Source organism: Nomascus leucogenys, chromosome 2 (genome assembly GCF_006542625.1).
Source record: "Nomascus leucogenys isolate Asia chromosome 2, Asia_NLE_v1, whole genome shotgun sequence".
NCBI classification, from domain to species: Eukaryota; Metazoa; Chordata; class Mammalia; order Primates; family Hylobatidae; genus Nomascus; species Nomascus leucogenys.
The window spans coordinates 55,176,376-55,198,050 of NC_044382.1; the positions used below are offsets into that span (position 1 = coordinate 55,176,376).

Sequence of the window (21,675 nt, forward strand, 5' to 3'; positions counted from 1 at the left end):
GTCTCCCTCCCCGCCCGACTTCACCACCACAGCCACCAGAAGAGTTTGCAAGGGATGGGAGATTGAGGGGGGTGGGGGCTGGGCAGGAGCCGCCAACGTTGAGGGATTTTTGGAAGGTGGGGTGGTGGAGTGAGAAAGAATAGAACGCGCTCCCGAATTTCCAATTGCTTCCCTCACTTGGACGATACCTTCCCCCGACCACCATCCCGGCCCGCCAGGCAAGAGCCCAGCCTGGCCAGCTGGAGCGGATTTAGGGGAAGGAGGAAAATGAGGGCTCCCAACCCCTCTCCAGCTTCCCTCAGCCGCCCTCCCTGATTGGCTGTGCGTCCCTGGAGCCCAACTTCAGTCGCTCCAGACTCCATCTGAGCCCTGAGGGAGTCGGAGCGCCGCGCCTCGGGGCGGGAAGGGCGGCCACGAATCCAGGGGTTGGCATCTCTGGGCCCCTGGGGGGAGGGGCGCGGACGGGGTCGGCCCCCGCAGCCTCTGCGAGGCCCATCTCGCTGCGTCTCGCAGCCTCGGCTTCTCTCAGCCCCCGCCCTTTCCTTCCCTCCCAGCGGCAGCCTCCCTCCTCCCGCCCCCCCCCCCACGCCCCGCACCCGCCTGCCCGCCCGCCCGCCCGCCACCTCCCCCCGGTTTCTCATTCCTGCCACTAGCGCGCTCGGCGGCTCATTCCGCGGCCGCCGCCAGCTGAGGGGAGCGTCGCGGGCCGAGGAGCAGATGCCGCGGGGGCCGCTCGCAGCCGCCGCTGACTTGTGAATGGGACCGGGACTGGGGCCGGGACTGACACCGCAGCGCTTGCCCTGCGCCAGGGACGGGCGGCTCGGAGGTTGCGCCCACCCGCAAGGGCCCCAGGTGAGGTGCGCCGCCAGTCCCTTCCTCTCTCCTGGTTGGGGCTTTTTGGAGTGGGGGCAGGATTTTCTCAGGAAGAGAATGTCTTGGCGGGGCGGGGTGGTGGGGGGGACGGTGGTATCTGAGTCGAGAAGGCTTCACTAACGCAAAGCAAAAGGGAGGGAGAGATTTGTTTAAAAATCAGAAAGGGAGAAGGGAGCCAGCTGTGGGCGCGGGCAGCGCAGGGGACGGAGGCTCCAGATGTGCGCTCCACGACTCTCCCCGGCTCCGGCCTCCTCTGGGGTCTGCGCCGAGGCCGCAGCAGAGGGGGTTTGTACCTGGCTGGGGCAAGAGACTGCAGAGCAGAGCTCCGGACACGCCGACTGTTCCCGGTCATATCTCTGGGGAAAGTCGCCCACGGCGCGGTGCCTGCCAGCCCTGCGCCGCTTCCCAAAAGCGGCGACATGACCGCGGTCTGCGGGGTTCTTACTCCATCCTCCCGGATCCCTGCCGAAAGCTCCCCGGGGCTTAGTCCCTCCAGTCGAGACTGCCGGCTAAGCCCGGGAAAACGGAAAGATCCCAGCTCCGGAAGGCGACTGCCCGCAGTTTAATAGCATGGGTTTGGGGCCGCCGACTGCGGTTCTGGGGCAGCAGGCTGCGGTGCGCTACAGCCCTCCAGCCCGAGTCTCTGCGGGAGCTCCGGCGCCCGTTTGTCAGCTCCCACCAGCTCAGGGGCAGGTCTATGAGCGGCCCAGACTCGGGCTCGCCTCTGGCTTGGGATTGGCGAAAGCTGCCAGGGTCAACGTTAACTTTGAAAACCAAACCTTCCCGAAACCTGCGCCGCTTCTCGGAGCGCGCCAAGCTTCTCCAGCTCCCGGCACGCACGGCCTCCCTCCCGGCGCTCTGCCCCGGAACGCGAGCCGGGAGGTGGGAAGCACTGAGAAGCCGGCCAGACGGGGAGGGCGGCGAGGAGAGCTCCCTTCTCCCCCCTCCCCAATCCAGAGGAACTGTAGGAGGGCGCGCCTCACGCTGTGAAGCGGAGTCCCCAGAGAAAGTGGGGTCGGGGGAGGCTTGCGGGTCCGGCTTCCTTGTCCGTTTTTTTGCTGAGGCCCTGCTTTCGCGCGGGCTCCCCGCGCCTGCCTCTCCCGGGTGAAAGGTTTTCTAGGTGCTAGAAGAAGCCCTGTTGCTTTTGCTGATAATGCAGTAGGAATTTCATGGGCCATCACACTGCTATTAAGAAATCGCATCTTTTAATTATTTAATACCATCCCTGCATGACGACGGGTCATCCCTAAGGGATGGGAGTGGGGGGTTGTTCTTGAAACCCGGCTGTATGAGGGTATAGATTTCACTAAAGTCTTCCCCTTCGTCTCCCCCTAAAGAAATCGTGCTAGGATCGCTCTGAAATCTTTTCTTATTTTCTTCTTCTAATCATGGCTATCGGTTTAATATGAGGCAGTAAGTTTTCGTTTTAATCACAGGGAAGCTACCATAATTAATCTGGCGAGAGGACGGATCAATTTCCTCATCACTTGGGCTTGCAGCAGACATCGATGGTTTTGCGGGGTGTCTGGGTTTCCTGGGGATGGGGATGCAGATGTGTTCTCAGGAGCGAGGATCCTTTAGCATCGCATCAGCACATTTGCCAGGCTGGGCTCTGAGCGCTAGAGCCTAATATGTTGGCAGAGGAGAAGAGAAGGGACTGACCTTTTCGTTAATCCTGAGGAATTGTTTTTCCTACAAACACGTAGGTGCAGACACCAGAGCAGAAATATTAAATGCCCAACCCTAGCTGCAGGGAGCCTGGTCTTCTTCCAATAGGACAAAGGAAAAAAAGTTACAAAACAAAGGGACAGAGTTGTGGCCAATACAGGAATCACTCTGAGGCTCCAGCCACTGAAGTTCCTTAAATGTAATCTCTGATTCCAAGTTTTAGAGTTGGCCAGTGGGCTCTGGAATTCGAACCTCTGTGTGAAACTGAAATCCAGCCTAGTACAAAAGGAATGTGAGTGCTTTTCAGTAGAGACCAGGGAAAGGCATCTGAAAGGCCAGGAAACTTTGCTTGAGTAAGAATTATCTTTACATCTTACTTTTGAGACATTGTAAATTAAGACATTAAAATGTCTTGCAGGCATGCACTATTATTAATAAAAATTATTACTATCATTTTAGTTGTTACTTCAGAGTCTGCATAAACTGGGCATTTTATGACATTGTTTGAAAGAATAAACCACCCTCCTCACCCCTGGGAAAGGGGGAATGAAGGCAGGCCTTGGAAGGATTGAGACTGGATAATCTGGCGAGGCCCAGACATGTAGATTTATTCAAATGGCTGCTTATTGCTTCCTAGGACAATAAGCTTTTAAAATAGTTCTCACTGAAGCAGTGGACCATCTTGATAGCACTTCAGAACTTTCATTACGTTCAGCATTCTTATCAGAACACCAGACAGTAAAATTACTAGAAACCCAAATTCTATTTTCAATTAAGATGCAATCTTTTGTTAATTTGAAAATTAAAAAAAATAGTTATGGCACAATTTTTTTTTATGTCTTAGAACTCATGTTCCCTCTGTAGAGTGGTGGCTGTGGATGTGCATGTTTGATTGTTTATTTGTGGGAGGAGGGGCAGGAGACAGACTTGGAGAGCCACGCCATGATTTGGGGGAATACGGATCAATTTCATGCTCTTTTAATGCACTTGTCTTCATAATTCATGGTTTTTCTTCTCCTTTGAATAGAATTACATGGCTGCTTTGTAAAGATTCTGATTTGGGGACCCTCATATGGGAAACGCCATGACATTGACCTCGTGTTCTGATTTACAATGCCAGTACTGCGCTCCCAGGAGCATAGCGTGTCCTGGAACCTTGCCTGTGAATGCCTGTGACTTATGAAGTGGTAACTTATGAAGTTGGTAAACTTTGATCTCTTATATTCAAATCTGTTTTCAGAACCATCTAAACAAGATCTTCAAATATGATTTTAGTCTTCCTTCATTCTCAATACATTTATGTAGGGAGGTGTTTGAGAAACATAACAATTTCATTAGAATTTACTTTCAATATTGATGTTTTCACTTTGATCACAGGCATACTTAATCATTCAATAATAATAAAACAGTGGAATATATAGAGTTTGAAAGTAGATATCAAACTTTTTTCTTGAATTGTCAAATTTGACGAATGACTATAAACTTTCAAGTTTTTTTCCTAGAAAATTTGAGCACTGTATAAATTCACTAGCCAATGACTTAAGGGATTGAAATGTGTTTGGGACGATTTGCTCCCTTATGGAATTGGCTGCTGTTTCATAAAAAGTTACCTAATTTGTCAAGAATCCCTATTCTGCACTTACCAAGGATTGTGAGTTTTCAGCCTTTTTAATTGTCAGCCTTTTTAATTTAAAGTTATTGCCTCTGAAATATATAAAAATAGTTGGTCTATATAAATTTGTGATTTAATTGATTAGGGAAAAACATCAACAGGTCTGCTAAAGAAAAAGAAAAATAAAGCTGGAGAAAATTGGACACATCCTGGTGCAGCGGTAGGAGTTAAAAATGAGCTGTTCCATCAGGATTCCTGTGATAGCCATCCGCAGCCTCCCCTATGAGCAGGAAGGGCTAAAGAAAACACTCGAGGAGCATAATTAGACATCTTTCTGCTATAATTTTACCCTGACATTGAGAGCCTTGTACAACTCTGGAAATGGACTCCTTCGCGGAAGATTGCACTTCTGGCCACTAGAGGGCAATGGCACCCTTCTCCAACTTTCTGCATGGAGCCCATCTGCTTTTGAGGGCATCATGAAAAACGGTTTTGTTACTTACCAGCCTTGTCTGGCCCTCTCAGGAGAGACCGAATTCAATCTAGCTGTGGTTCAAGCTACTGCTCGAGCAGTTTGTCAGGATTAGCATCTTTCTAGTGGGTGGATCCTGGTACGTTCAGCCTCTTCTTCCCACCTTGGAGTTTGCTAGAAAGTTGGGCAATCTTGTAACTTGACATTGAGCAGCAGCCGGGGTGGGGGCTGGGCTGCAGGATAAACAAGGTCAGTTCTCACTGAGACAGTGATCTGGGAGGATTTTCGGGATTTTTTTCTGGCAAAAAAAGCATCATTTCTGACTCCAAGTGGAAGGGAATGGATAAAGAAGAAAAATATCAGTGAGACTACTGTGATACCATTGCCCCTTCTTTCATGAGGTTTTGAAGATGTCTGCAAGACACTTCTAATTTGCAAGAAGGAATGGCAGTTTGATCTTCGGCAAACACTTTGGGGCATAGAATTTTAATATAGCAGTAAATATTTTACTATTTCCTTTAAACCATTCTTGATATTGCTGTGAAAAACCTAACTTTAGCAGAGAGTAAAATTTAATTCAAGATTGTTCCTTGTGCACTGGAGTATAATCATTTGATTTTTTTTTTCTCCTCAGTGATATGGAAATTATGGCTTATGATTAAATTGCATATTTCAGGCTACACAAATTTATATTTGCTCCTGTTTGATAGTGTCATGAAAGTTCAGGAGGAGAATGGAAAAAGAAACTAATGCTATATTATAATTAAGAGGAAAACTCCATTAAAAAAATAAGTACTGTTTTAAGTGGACACTTACTTGTGTTTTTTGTCTTAAGTGAGTACAGTTGCCTCCCTGGTGATTCAGCAGCTAGTTCTTTGCAGCTCTGAGCTGTGTTGGAATGTGTAGACAGTTGATGAAGAAGGAATCAATGCCAATGGATTATGGGAGGGAGTATTAAGTAACTCAGTGGAAAGTAAGACAAAGTGTTTCGTAAACTGACGTTCACTTATCACTGGACAGTTTATTTAACTTAAAAAAGGGCAATTTTAAATTCTAAGCTCTTGTGAGTAATGCACATTGTTCAAACTGGAGGCAAAATTTCATTTTGGTTTAATTAGTCATGAGACAGTTGCGGAGTTCAGGGATTCTTATTGAGACAAAGCATTTCTCTCACAGTTTTTATGGTCGAGGTTTCTGCTCAATCAGAAAATCTGGTACATCGGGATATTAGGTGAGAGGAATGTGAGAGAGAAGAGAGGGAAGGGAGGAAGAAACTCAAAAATATGAGAGAGACTAATGATGCTATTTCTCATGGAGGCCAATTTCTGATCTTCACACCTCTTTCTCTCTCTCTCTCCTTATTAAGCCACTTGAAAAGCTGAATCTAGGAAGTTGATATAAACAGCTTTAAAGACTGCAGTAAACGGTAGCCAAGGTCTTATTCTGTGTTTTCTGGCACCAAGTGTCCCTCAAACAATATTTGTGAATGAGCAGGGGTTTATTCTCAAAATTTCCTGGTTGCTGCAGGTGAAAAAATGCCTTCACTTCCTAAACTCCATACCCCTTATTTGCCAGAAATCCTCCTGACATGGTCCTCTGCACTGGAATGATTTTCACCAATTAAAGTTAGCTCTCCACATTCAGCTCTCTTGAAGAAAATGGCCTGGAGCCCAGCTTTGTCCTCACTATGATGTTCACCTCACGTGGCAACTAGTGTGGTAGGGGAGGCTCCTCCCTGGTCTTAGTTTAAGACACGTAGAGATCTCATTTCAGCCTCCATTAGGCTCCATCAGTGAGAGCAAACAGTGAGAATTTAGGGTAGAGTCCCTGCTATTGATGCATCTTTATTCTTCTCAATAAGAGCAAGGGTGGAGAAAGCAAGGATAGGCATAGCAACTGAAATTGCTGCATACCTATCCTGCCTCGGATCACTGGCAATGTTTTACTCATAAACTCATTCTGGAAAGTTCAGTTTTCATCATGCTAGAGGCTTGGACCAGTTATTCATTCTTGGAAGCAATAGTGCCCAGCAGCAGGGCCAGGATGAGGGTGAAGACAGTGAGTCCAAGGCATGTAAGTGCATAGCTGGATTCTGTCTGGATTGAAAATTTTGACTTTTGCTCATCATAGATTTTTTTCCCACTAATCTTCATTATTTCTTTACTTTTTTAGAGAGTCTCACTCTGGAGTGCAGTGTTGTGATCGCAGCTCATGGCTGGTCTCAAACTCTTGGCCTCAAGCAATTTTCCTGCCTTGGCCTCCCAAAGTGCTGGGATTACAGGTGTGAGCCACTGTACCTGGCCAACTAATCTTGATTTTTAAAATATTGCATTAAAGTATTACTTATTTTGATTGCTGAGTTTTTTTTTTTTTTTTGGTGTAGCCTTATATTTTGTGAGTGAGGAGTTTTGCCTCCATTACTTACAAAGTATGTGACTAAGAATAAGCTACGTAAACTCCCCAAGACTCAGGTGTCTTCTTGGTAACGATAGACCTAATAATAATATCTATATCCTAGGATTCTTGTAAAGATAAAATGAGAATTTAATGCAAGGCCTAGCTCATCATGAGCCTTCAGTGTGTGCTGGGGTTGCTTGCCCTGTCTGAAATAGACTTGGGATTCAGTTTTATCGACTAATGAGAACAGGTAGCAGTTCTTTCTTATCATTATAAGGCCAGAAATCTTGCATTGAACATTTGTTTTAGATTGAGGCCTCTCCCAATTAGCAATGAATTGTTTATTAGTGCCTGCCTTTTTTGAATGATTTCGTAAATTTAAGTGATCCATCCCTCTTCCACTTAAAATATTCAAGAGGCAGTCGGGATTTGAGATTTGAGAGATAATTATTGCTTTTGAACAGTGTCTGCCTCCTTCCTACCTTTGCATTTTTTTCCCTCTGTTCATTTTGCGTATGGGTTGCTGTGGTAAGTTACCCTGCAGTAATACCTTACTGGGAAAGTTTGCTAAGTATGCCATATTGAGATATTCATCACAGGTTTGCTTTCGTTTAAAAGGGGCTCATTACTATTCCAGACTAGCTCAAAAGATAATTAGTCTCTTGATAAATCGTCTCCATTTCAAGACTATTCCTGTTTGTTTTTCAGGTAAATGTAGTTTGGGATTGTAAGGGGTTTGAGCAGTGACAGTTTTAACTCATAAATAGACTGTGGCTGAAAAAGTCCTGGACCTGCCTTGTGGGTTTCTGTCTTTTGCAGGCCCAGGCAAAAGCACAGTGATTTGGCATCATGCTAAAAATAACGGAGTCCTCACCCTCTCTTAGCCCTGAATGGTTTCCAACTGTTTCTCACCCAAGATCGCAGACAGGCTGGGCTTTCCAAGGCTCCGGGACCTTCCAGGTTGTCCTGCAGTTTCCCATCTGCGGCTCACCGGTGTCATCTGTTCTTGCCCCAGGCTGGCATTCCCTCCTGCCTGTACTTTGCAATGAAAGGGAATATCTGTCTGTGTTTGCCAGGGAAAAGGAAGGAGAGAGAGACAACTTTTTGAGATCCTACTGTGTGCCGGACACTCTACTGCGTACCTCATTTAGTCTGTACAACACCCCGAGAGGAAGGTACTTTCATCTCTATTTACAAATAGGAAAATGACTCTCAGAGGGAATTTAAGACACTTGTCTAAGCTCATGAGTCTGGGGAGAAGGAAAGCTGGCTTCCCAAACCTGCTCTGACTCTAAATGCTCAGTTCTCCACTATGTTTGGTGCATGTCTCAAGCCTGGGCCTCCTTCACTCTCTGAGAAGGACACAGAAGAGCTGGTCTGACTGCTCAATCCTCAGCTCCTACAAAATCTCAAATTTTACCTGTAATGGGAGCTTCTGAGATCCTGTCATCCAACTCCCTTATCAGCAGGTTTTTTGTTTTCCCAATAATCCTACAGCTTCTTAAATGTCCTGATGACAGCCTGCTAACTACCTCTCAGGGAACCCAGGAGGTGAACAGGTGATTCATTAACTCCAGTCATTAAAAGCACTCCATTTTAACGAAGAGCTGAAATAACCTTTTTGGTAACTTTCTCCCAGTAGTTACATTTTGACCCCACTTCACTTTTTCCTTTTCTTGAAGGCTCTGCAATTGTTTGGAACCTGGTGTTTGATAATAGTTAAAACCCTGCATTTATTGAACACTTTGTTAGTGTCAGGCACTGTACTAAGAATATCCTGTATAATATGAGATTTACTCACAATGCCCTCATGAGCTACCTAAGATTGTCACCAGCATCTTATGGGGGATGGGCAGAGGGGTGCGGTGGAAATCACGCATTCTAGTGTTCCACAGCTGGTAATTGATAAAGCTGGGATTGTAACCCAAGCATCAGATGCTGAAGTTTAGTCACCATATCAGGTTGCTCCCACCATTCAGAGTGTCAGCTAATCTGAGGAGATACAGTTTCCAGACCTCTCACCATCCTCATCACTCCCGTCTGCTTCCACTCCATGTTGTCACTGCTCGCTTTACCACGTGGCGTCTTAAATCATGTTCCCTATTGCAGACAGTCTAACCACTTCGAACCACTACTTTCTCTAAGGAGGGCTGAGGACTCCATTCTACCAAGTAGAATTCTCAGGAATCAGATGTATGAAGTCATTAACTGAATCATTAGCTATTCCAGTCAACCTTCATTTAGAGATGAGGGTTCAGGAACCCAGAGAGGAACCAGGACTTGCCCAAGATCCCACGGTAATTTAGGGTCTAATGGAACAGAACTGTGCTCTTGAGGCTCTTAACCCAATCTCTTTTCACTACCTACAAGCAAGTCTTTTTTTTTTTTTTTCTGAGACGGACTCTTGTTCTGTTGCCCAGGCTGGAGTGCAATGGCAAGGTCATGGCTCACTACAACCCCTACCTCCCGGGTTCAAGTGATTCCCCTGCCTCAGCTTCCAGAGTGGCTGAGACTATAGGCATGTGCCACCACCCCTGGCTAATATTTGTATTTTTAGTAGAGATGGGGTTTCACTATGTTAGTCAAGCTTATCTCGAAATCCTGACCTCGTGATCTGCCCGCCTCAGCTTCCCAAAGTGCTGGGATTACAGGTGTGAGCCAGTGTGCCTGGCCAAAAGTCATTTTTTAATTGATTATTTTAATAGTTGTACCTGTGGTCTGATTTCTTTCTTTGTAAACATATCATTAGTTCATTTGTTTATGTAAAGCTGCGCCCTCTGATGTCCTTGGGCAGTTAAGTTGTGAGCCCTAAACACAAGGCTTTACATGAATCTCTTATTTGGAAGTTTGTGTCATTTCATATGATGTTTGATAATACTTTGCAAAATGCAACACTTGGCCCTGGCCTTAAGCTCTGTCCTACTTTATAGTCACCTCCTATTACTAATTCCATTCCAAGGTTCTGTAAAGAACAGAGTAAGAATGATGTCCTTACCTTGCCACTGCCAAGCCTATAGAGGACACTTTGGCAGGGTTTGGTTTGAAATTCATTTCAAACCCATTTCTTTGTCATTAATGAAAGGTCCTGGGTTGGGCAAACAGAAGTGGTGAAATCACAAGGGCTTCCCTTCAGAGAGCTGACAATATTAACAGCACAGAGAATACTAGGCCTGTTGATTAAAACTCAAGGCTTCATACTGTAAGGGCCCCAAAGGAAGCATTAAATTGGGCCATAGGAAGGACAAGTCACATCCAGTTTAGTGATCAAGGGTGGTTTGGGGAAGAAATAGGAGAATTCTACTCCTACATGATAGGGAGAGACTACAGAGGCCACCTAGACCAACAAACTCTGCCATCAGGTCCTTGAATCATTGCTACCATGTCCTGGTGGTGGTTGTAGCATTGCTAGTGATATGGAACTCATTACCCACTTATGCAAACCATTGAGACATTGGGAACCTTCACTGTTGGAAATGCTTCCTTCAGTTGAGCCAAACTGTCTCCCCAAAGGTTATGTTCTTTGATATAGCCTATGTTGCTATGCAGGGTAGATGTAATTCTTGATGTAATTCTTCCTCCACATTGCAATTATTCTTTTTTTTTTTTTGAGACGGAGTCTCCCTCTGTCGCCCAGGCTGGAGGGCAGTGGCACGATCTTGGCTCATTGCAACATGTGCGTCCCGGGTTCATGTGATTATCCTGCCTCGGCCTCCTGAGTAGCTGGGATTATAGGAGTGCGCCACCACACCCAGCTAATTTTTGTATTTTTAGTAGAGACGGGGTTTCACCGTGTTGGTCAGGCTGGTCTCGAACTCCTGACCTTGTGATCCACCCGCCTTGGCCTCCCAAAGTGCTGGTATTACAGGCATGAGTCGCCGAGCCCTGCTGCAGTTATTCATTTTTTCAAGTTGTCCTCCAGGATGCCCTCTCCCCAGTCTTAAAATCTCCAGATTGAACTCCCCATTTGTGTGTGTGTGTGTGTGTGTGTGTGTGTGTGTCTAGCTTTCCTCAGAGGAAAGGACTGAAGCTGGAAATCTAGGCAGCTAGACTCTAGATTATCAACTCCCTTCTACACACTTTTATTGCGGCCTGAGGCTACATTACATTAGCTTTTATTGCCAGCCACATCACCCAGAGGACTTATGCTCTACAGTTTATTTGTTTATTTGTTTTTCCTTACGTGCTGCTGTTAAGCCGCATTTCCCCACCTGTCCCTGCGCACATAAGACATGATAAGTCACCTTCAGTGGTGTTAGTACAGGCTCTGGAGTCAGGCTTCCCTGCTTCCAGGCGTGACCATGCCACTAACCAGCCGTGCAAGTCTCTTTATCTGCTTCGCAATTTCCCCATTGCACTGGGGTTAATGTCAGTATCTGTCTTCTAGAGTAGCTCTGATATTAAATGATATTAATCTATAAAACTGTTTAAAACAGCTCATGGAATGGAGTTGCTGTTATTCTTATTGCTGTTACTTTTCATATTGCTGAGTTTGGTCCATTGATCCAGTCTACTGAAATATTTTAAAATTTAAATCTTTAGTCTGTTATTCAGCATATCTGTCATCCCTCCTAGTCTCATGCTATGGGTTGGTTTCCTCAGTTCCAACCTTGCCTTGTAAAAACAGAACAAAGCAATGGCAATGAAAATACCCTGATGTGAGCAGAGACAGAGTCTTGTTAAACCATATGAGATTTATATACATATATATATGTATACATATATATGTATATATGTATACTTCTATTTGAGTGATTCAAAACCATGGAAGACAACATTCCATATATTACTCATTCCATTTAGCACATGCTTGTCATTTTGTTTGCTTGTTCAATTGTTTGGCTGCATGGCCTCAGAACCACCTTCCTATGTTTAGGAAATAACCCCAATAAGCGTATTTATAGGAGGAAGAGAGTTCCTTCCTTTAGGAAGAGGCCTAAAGGGCCAGAGAGTTGATTCCCTAACTTTCCTGGAAGCTAGAATGCCAACTCAACACCAAATCTCCTGTGTTTTAAATTTGGATTCAGTATCTTACACACACACACACACACACACACACACACACACACACATCGTTGGCCTTGGAGAACTCATTCTGGTCACTGTAGCGGTGGCTGTACAGCATCTGATTTCTAGGGGCCACAGAGGTGGTAAAATAACCCACAGCCACCCATGTCCAGTGGGGACAACCGTGGTGCCTTCACTCTTCTCATTCTGTGGCAGAGTCTGGCCTGTGGTTCTAACTGCCCAGACTTCCTAAGTACCTGGGGGTTTTCTGAGCCTCTTTCTCCAGTTTTCCTGCAAAGTCTGTGCTGCCCAAAGTCTATTTTTGTTGCTTTCAACTAAGAAACCCAAAAGTTTTCATTTCCCCACATATCCTTGCAGGAACAATATCTGCTGCATTATTGAATGAGATATCTGGCTTTTGAGTTCCTCTCAAAGGATGAATAGAATGTTGAGAATGTTGAGAATCAGATAGGGTGTAAGGTTGGAGCAGAAGGAGGTTTTAGTAAACATTGAATAGGCTGGGTGCAATGACTCATGCCTATAATCTCAACATTTTGGGAGGTTGAGACAGGTAGATTGCTTGAGCCCAGGAGTTTGAGACCAGCTTGGGCAATACCACGAAACCTCATCTCTACAAAAAATACAAAAATTAGCTGAGCACGGCAGCACGTGCCTGTAGTCCCCAGCTACTCGGGAGGTATTGCTTGAGCCAGAGAGGTCGAGGCTGCAGTAAGCTGGGATTGCGCCACTGCACTCCAGCTTGGGTGTCAGATCCAGACCCTGTCTTCAAACAAACAAACATTGAATAGTCCAATTTGTGTTGAGCAAATACTAGGCAGGTGTCCGGACCTGGGTAGAAGTCCAGTAATATAGCTCAGTGGATGAGGTGGCATTTCCAAGGGCAGCTATGGCAGGCAGCATAATAGCTTGGCATGTGGATGGCAAATGGTCTCTTGCAAGGGACACATCCAGTTCTGTGGGAAAGTTTTCTGTGGACTCTAGCCAGGGAGCCAATGCAAAAATCTCAAAAGCTGGAATACATAGGAACTCTCGGGATTGATGGATGCATGAAAGGGGACCACCCCATAAGAATGGACAAGTGGCCTCAAGTCACATCTTAGCTTCTGGAGGGGACAGTCTGCACACCTTCTTAACTGTATAGCCTCTGTGTTGGCCCAATTATTGGGTAAACAGTGGAAGTTGTCAGTGCATACAGTTGGGCAAATTTGGGCAGCAGGGACACACAGCTAAAAACTTTCTCTGGAGTTAGTCTCATACCATCACACAACAACTTTTCTGATATACATTTGAAAGGAATCTGCTTTACTCTTTTGGGGAGTGAAGTCTGCAGGGGAAGCCCAAAGTCTCAGAGCATCTGAGACATGGTAATTTGTCTAATGGGTCAGTGAGTACAACCTTATAAGGGCTTTGATTTTGTAGCTGAGACAGCTCCTTGCCCAAATTTAACCCAGTTATCACTGAACTGAACAGAACTCTTGGAGCCATTCATTTGAATTTCTTTCTTTTTTTTGGAAACAGTCTCACTCTATCACCCAGGCTGGAGTACAGTGGTGCTATTTCGGCTCACTGCAACCTCCACCTCCTGTGTTCAAGTGATTCTCTTGCCTCAGCCTCCCAAGTAGCTGGGCCTACAGGCATGCACCACCACACCCAGCTAATTTTTGTATTTTTAGTGGAGACAGGGTTTTACCATGTTGGCCAGGCTGTTCTTGAACTGTTGACCTCAAGTATTCCGTCTGCCTCAGCCTCCCAAAGTGCTGGAATTATAGGCGTGAGCCACTGCACCCAGATCATTTCAATTTCTATGTGATAATCCCCAGTGCTTGGTCACTATGAACGTAAATCCAAATCACTGCCCAAAGATGACTAACTAAACATAGGTGAGGCCATATAGGCAGCTTAGTAAAATATCAGTAGTAATCTACTTTCCATTGTCTACTCATTAAAGCCACATGTTTAAAGGTTTTTTTAGAAAATATTTATTTGATAGCAGCAGCAAAACTACATTTAAATCCAAAGCCAAATAGAAAATCAGGGTGAAGTACTTCATTTACGCAAACAATTCTAAATCTCAATACTTTGCCAAAATATTCCAGTAGTAAAGGGAGATCTATCTTGAACAACTTCACTCCACTTTCTTCTTCATAAATAGACACTGCTATAGTATAATAAATAATTTTCATTTTTATTATTATTTGGGGGAGCTTACAAAGCACTTTATAAATGGAGTGTCACTATTAGTATTATTATCTTAGAGTAAAAATTGCAATTTAGCAGTTAGAGCTGGGGACGCTTGCCTTCCAACTAATGCATTGGTGATTCTTGTGTTTTATTCATCACCATTCCTGCTGCAATCATTGCAGGGAATCTTCAACTTCAGCAAATCTCAGCAGTGCATTTGGGAGCATTAATCAGGAGACTAATGCAGCCTGAGAAGTCACATCTTTGAAGTGAGGAACGGATCAGATCCTGAGGCGTCGTTGTAGCTGCCCCCTCTCTATCACCCCCTCTCCTCCTGTGCCTTGTATTGCAAGCCAGAGAAGCAACAGTTTTCCCTTACAGAGAGACGTGCCTAGTGTCCTTTTCTTATTGGGTGCATAACTTCTCTCTCATTTCTCATGATTGGAGAAAGATCACCTGTCAGCAAGTTTGTGGCCAATTGCTGACAAATTTTCCCTAATAGGCTGCCCTGTGATTCCCTCCCTCTAGGCAGATCAGCCTTTGCAATGCTGGCATTGCTGATAAATAGCTGTGTGGCCTTGAGAGAGCCAATTAACCTCAGTTTCCTCATCTGCAAAGTGGCCTTTTGGGTCCTTTCCAGCTCAAAAATGGCCTAGCTCTCAAATCTTCCTCCACAAATCACTTGTCATGGCACTTTCTAACCACCGCTTCTCAGCATTCTGGAGAAGGAATCACAGAGACAAGCACACCTGGATGTGAATGCACAGGCTTGCTTTGCCCGAGCAGAGTTTATAAGCAGAGGGTGATAGTGAGACACCATTTTGAAACCCTTTATGGGATACTTTAAATACCAAATTTAGAGCTTTGGACTTCATTCCCTAGGTCCCAAGGAAGATTTACATGGTTTGAAACATGCTTTATTAAATGATTTCTGGACCACATTGAAAGGAACTGATAGAAAGAGACAGAAAGTTTAAACAGGGAAATTCACAGGGAGAGTACTCCTGTGAGTACCCTCTGGCACTTACTTCACTGTTAGAGAGGATGAAGCCAGCACGAGGGTGGAAGCATTGTTATAATAGCTGATGTGGACTGAGCATTTACTCTGCACACACTGTGTTCAGCACGTCCCATGAATTATCTCAGTCCATCTTCAGGACAATCTCAATGAGGTAGAAGCTATAATTATCCATTTATAAAATATGCAAATCAAGACCCAGGATAATTCGGCAACTTTTTCCAATATTATGCAGCTAATAAGTGGATGAGTAGGGCTTTGAGCCAAGAGATCCCGTGTTCTTCATTGCTCTGTTATAGGGAGACAGACTTAAGATGCTTTCAAGGGTAGGTCCATGAGACTTACCACTGATCATTGTGAAGTGCTTACTGATGGCCCGGGACTGGGCCTTTCATAGGTTATCTCATTTCATCTTTCCAATTCCTTAAATGGGAGCCTGAGATCACATGGTAGACAGCTGCAAATGATTTAAATTCAGGACCAGAAAGTTCCAGAAACCTTTTCCCATGACTTTTCTCAGACATACAAGATTGATGGATTCTTGGCACTCTGCCCACCCAGAATTATTTAAGGATGACACCAAGTGTTATGTTTTCTGTGATGTGCTCATAAAACTTAAATATTTAAAAAGATGTGTTAGGCAGAAAGAAGCTGTGTTTCCAAGACCCATGTTCTCTCCTGAGAGTTTGGCTCCTGTCCAGCCCTGGCATACATGAAGGGAAGATGCTACCAAGAGTGTCATGTCAGAACATTTATCTTGCACCCAGGATTTACAGTTTGTTTTGAAGGGTTGTTGAAAGAAGATGTATACATTCAGTTTTTGTCCATCAATAGGTACTATCCATTCTCTGTTATGCAGCATTAAGATCTTGTATGTTGCATGTCAAAAAGGGAGTCCCATTGCAGCTTCTCTAATGCATATTAATAAGAAACAAGATTTATAAGAGATAAAGAATAATCTACATTGAATTTTAGGATTACATTAAGAGACATGAAATTTGGCATTCTAAGGCAGGTCTTCAGAATAAATGTGGTAGCAAAGACCAAGATGGCAAAGTTTTGTTCAAAGAGACACAGTCCACGAAGGTTTCTATGTTTTGTATTAATCAACTCTTATATTCATGTAACATTTTCATCTGTAGACCACCAGGTCCAACCCTTTACCCATCCCACTCACTATTAACAAGAAGGAACTCACTCCTCTTATGTGGACTCAAGTTTCCTCTTTGGTAGAATAAGATGATTAGAATGGAACATTGCCTCCCTACAGGAGGGATTGGGAAAAACAGTTGAGCTCTGTTTAAAAAAGTCCAAGAAGAAGTTTCGGTCACACTGACTTGACCCAGAGAATACGTGTATTATTCTCCTAACACAGCTCCTGAGTTCAAAATTTTATTTGGGCAATGAAAATCAAGTTGATAGTAGGCTCATGGAAACTCAGAACATAGTTCTCAGTTCTGGCAAAGAGGCCGCCAAACCTGTCCTCCAAGGAACAGTTGTGAAAACAAAGCAAGTAAGAAAAGCATTGTGGGTAAGACTGTGAATTGATGAAATTCGTGGTAATAGCATCACTCTTCAAGAATTGCCTGTCTTTGCTTAATGTTGAAAAATATTGATACTATCTATAGTATTGTTTTCCCTGTTTTTACATTTGCATGGGAAACAATTCGATTAACATTTCTTTCTGAAGATGGTCTGCTTCTGAGAGAGTGACATTGATTGTATCAGCTTGGCCCACTAAGTATGCTTTCACCTTGCAGGGCTGATTTGGATGCAAAGCACAGAGATCTTGAAAATATCAGCTTTATCTACATTATTGCACCTCCTTTCAAAGCTCAGTTGGGTTTACTATAAGACAACATTGAAAATGCTATTCATGCACATGATCTCAAATGTGAGAAATTGTGCTAATCCAGCTTTCATTTTCATATCAAATTGAACAAGAAATGAGTTTGTCAGAAACAATCATGTCTGTTGCAGAGGTGTCAGGTTGGATAGTCAGAGGGATGTGACTGTTGCCCTGGGAGGTGTCTTGTGTTGTGGCAGTGTGTTGATGGAGGTCATCCAGTAGGCTAGATCCAAGTGCACCCCCTGGGAAACTCACAGGGATTATAGCTAGCAGCTGGCTTGTCCCAGCTGGGAATATTTCCCAGTCTCCCTCTATATTTGGTTCAGCCTCTTCCTAATTCTCAGTGCTTTCTGGGCTCCTCACAAAAACACAAACACTAAAACCTCTTCAAAAAACAAATAAATAAACAACAACAACAAAAAGAAAACCCAGCCTTTATATAAATAGTTCAATCTTTATGAAGTGTATGCTTTATGTTAAAAAAATATTGTAACTTGATTCTGGTGCTGCAAACATGGGCAGAGAGATTCAAAGTCATTTCGGAAAGAACTGGGAGGACCTCAGATATTTATTTTACTGGCCATGCAGGAGCTGATTTTAAAGCTTTTAAGTTATCTGTGAGGCCAGAATTCTTTTGGCTTTATATTTCATAAATTAACTTTTGAATGTATTTCCCCCAAATATGTAATTCTTATGTAATTGAGAATACTACCAAGACAACAGAATTTGCAAAGTCAGCTTACATACTTCCTTGTCTTTTTGGGTCTTTCTTTTGAATGAACAAATGGGGCACAGAGTGATTTAAATCTTACGTCCTCTCCATAATTCGCTATGCCTTCACAACAGCAATATAAATGGGGACCATTCTTTGATGATCTTGGTATATGCTTCACATTCATTGTCTCTTTCCATTCCCAGGATAGCCATAAAAGACTAATCTTGAATAGAGAGCAGTGATTAAAAGCACAGTGCCAAAGGGGTTTATACCAAAACAGATTCCACTGCCCCTTGTCTTTTGTTGTGTCCATGTGTATATTACATGCTTCTGTTTTTTGTTTGTTTGTTTGTTTGTTTTTGCTTTAATTTCCTTCTCTCTACCTTGGAATGACAGTGGCACCTACCTACAAAAAGCCAAGTGCATAATGGGACTTAATAAATGCTAGCTATCACCTTGTGAGTTAGAAGTATATTAGTATTTCTGCTCTACAGAGAGAAAGAGATTCAATGAATTTATGCATCTTACTCTGGGTTCTATGGCTAGTGAGTGACAATGTGGAATTTGTCTCCAAGTTCAGTGTTTCCAAACCCATTTGTTTCTTTCCATTCCCTTTACTAAAATTGACTAATCTATTGCTGCTCTTCCAAACCTAACTTTCACCTGGGTATAAGGAAGAGAATCTTTCCTCTCCTTAGAAGGTGTCATGCTTCACTTTTAAAGGAAATTGGCATAGATAATACTTTCCTTCCCAGCAGGAATCATATTTGCATACCTCTGAAAATAAGAACTCAATTTTCTCCACCAAATCCTTTGTTTTTGAGCTTTTATATGTTTATAATTGTAATTTCATGATAACTCTTTAACCCAGTGCTGTCCAATAAAAATATAATGCAAACCACAAACGTCATTCACATATTTAGTTTAAAATGTTCTAGCAGTCAAATTAAAAAAGTAAAAGGGAAATAAGTAATATTTATTTTAATAATTTATTTAAGCCAATATATCAAAACTATAACACAATACAACATATTATAACATAATATAAATTATTGGTTTATAATCAATGTAACATTATTAATGTGACATTTCATATCTTTTTTATACTGTCTTTAAAATGTGGAGTGTGTTTTATACTAATGCATCACAGTTGAGACTAGGCACATTTTAAGTGCTCAGTAGCTGCATGCTGCTAATGGATACCTTACAGATAGTGCAGGTCTCAACTTTTGAAGAATACATTTATACAGATTTTTTTAAAACTACTATTGGTGAGGAAGACACTGTTGGGCATATTGTCATGTTATCTAATACATCTTCAAAATAATCCTATACTAACATCTCTATTTTTCAGACAAAAAAGTTAGAATCGGATTACATAACATGCTTACCATCATTATAAGATAGTAAAATGCAGAGCTTGAATTCAGATTTAACATATTTTATTTCTTCATGTAGGCCTCTTTCCATAATACTGTAACACCTTAATAATGATGGCGATTATTACAACAATGATGAAAAAATAATACCGTTAATGTAACAATTCTGTTACCACCTGGCATCAGTGAATTTATAACGTTTTCTCTTACATTGTCTCATGCTTATTCTCATTTCATACACAATTGTTTAAAACATGTATTTATTTCCTGAATAAGCATCTAGCAGGTTGCAAGATCCAAAGCTAACCGAGAATATGTGATAACTCAACAAACCAAGCTGCTTTCAACACCCAGGTTATCCAGGAAATCAGATTCCTGTGAAGTTTAGAGTTTCAATGGAACGCAAAAAATATGAGCACCCAGGAGGTGTGCCATGGTGCTTGGGCCATGTGGTAGGTACCTGCATGAATGTGCATGTGTAGGCACTGGGTGGAGTGTGACAAGAGGAGGGCACAGAGAGACAGGCTGGCTCCAGGTTGCAGTTGTTGTGGGTGAATTGATAGACAGCAGTAGAGAACCAAAATACCTTGACAGATAATGCTCACTTTCCGTGTTTTTTGCTGCATCTCAGCCCAGACACTTTTAAACCACAGCTGCTGGAGCCATCTTCTTGCATTTTTTGCTCCATTGCTCCTGTCCTGAGTCTCCACCCCAAAGTTGGGTTCAACAGAAGGATCCATACTAAGAGGATGGCCAAGGATAGGGTATTTCTTATCTGTAACCACGGATAATCATGACTTTCGGAGGGGTGGATGAGCTATCATTGACACAAGCTTCAGTGTCTCTAACACGTGGCCCCTTCATGGGGCAACTTGACTTACATACAGCATTGTGGTTGGCTTTGGAAAGGATAAATCTCAAGAGCATATGTTTCAAAAGGACAAAAATCGCAGCATGCAAGGGTGCTTATGGTTCTGTTTCATCATGATTGTCTATATCCCTTTGCCTATAGGCCAGGGTCATATGGGCAAGTCTGGAGTTAATGTATTACAGTCATGAGTAAAGGAAGGGTGATTTATTGGGATTCTCCAAAGTAAGAGTTTCCTCCACAGGTTTCCCAAGAGGGAGGTAAGTGATTTTTTTAGGAGAATGGATATATGGAGATGTTGCAAGAGACATGATCCCATTAGAAATATTTCCTCATACTCTCTTCAACTGTTGACTCAGTGAGACAAATTGGGAGTAAGATTTTGAGTCTATAGCTACACAGAAATCTAAACAGTGCAGAAATGGATTTTCAACATGAATTTTTAAAAACGTAGACTTTTAGAGTTGTTTTAATTTAAACAGTATCTTTGGTTCTTAGAGTCAGAAGTTTCCTTAAAGGTCATATTAGCTATTGTCTGCAGGCATCTTTTGGAGGTGTGAACTTGCAATCATTGTGCAAAACAAAGAGTCTGGCACTTTTAATTCTATTATGCAACCTGAGAATAATTTTACTTTTAAGAATACATGTCTATATTGTATGAATGCAATATGTCATCATAACTATGAGTAAAGATGTCCCTGAAACAAACAACAACAACAAAAAACCCATCAGACTAAGGATATGTCATCCGCCCATCCACCCATTTATCACAATATCCATCCATTCATTCGTTTAGCAAAAATCGTACACACTGAAAATCAGCTAGGCTGTGGATATAAGGGTTGACAAGGTAGGCACTGTATCTATTCTTATGGATCTTATATTTAGTTTGAGGGAGTGGACCATAGAAAGCAAACAAGTGAAAAAATAATTTTTAGTAGTGATAAATGTGATCAATAGTACACGGCAATGTGATGTATTGGGAAGTGGCTTTGACACTTGAGGAAGATAGTCATCATCTTGGCTGAGGAGCACTGCTCATGGGAAGATGGTAGTGATGGTCTTGGTATTTACCCTAAAGGGGGGGCCTACAAAGTGGTGAGTAGGGAAGGAAGAGAAGAAGGGAGGAAGAAGGAAAATAGAAAAAATAAAAATGAGGAAGAAGGAATGAATAAATGGAGATAGGAAAGTAGGGCAAGATATTAGTATCACAATTCATATTTTCCCAAACTGATGACCTGGAATCCCCACAATTGTCCTGGGATTGGGGTCCCATAATGGTGAAGGAGAGCTCCAAAGGGGAAAGGGAGTTTGACTAGCATCACAGGTGAGGTCAGGGCTCTGCGCAGAGAAGAACCTGTGCCTTTGGCTGTGGTGCCCTGCTTGTGCACACCTGTCTCTCCTCATGACTGGTTGGTGTCTTCTTGGCAAGGAAGGTTTGTCTCAGCAGTGATGGATTAGGAGAGTGGTATGCATCTCTTGGGGTTCTGAGAGGCCAAGAAATATGGAGAACAAGTTTGTGTAAGTGGTTGGAATGGAAATGTTATTAGAACATAGTTCCTCTGAGTAATGGGTAAAAGCTTTGAGGTGCTATGCTTGGAAGAATATAGCCTACACA

The 21,675-nt window shown here is 43.2% G+C and overlaps 1 protein-coding gene across 1 annotated transcript in view; it reads left to right on the plus strand.

Annotated features, from left to right (window-relative positions):
• Positions 1-586: 586 nt before the first annotated feature.
• CDH11 (cadherin 11) overlaps positions 587-21,675 on the plus strand; it is a 177,397-nt gene continuing 156,308 nt past the window's right edge. The window contains exon 1 of the mRNA XM_003263130.4: positions 587-852. The gene's annotated coding sequence lies outside the window, so the exon portion shown is untranslated. The remainder of the gene's footprint in view (positions 853-21,675) is intronic.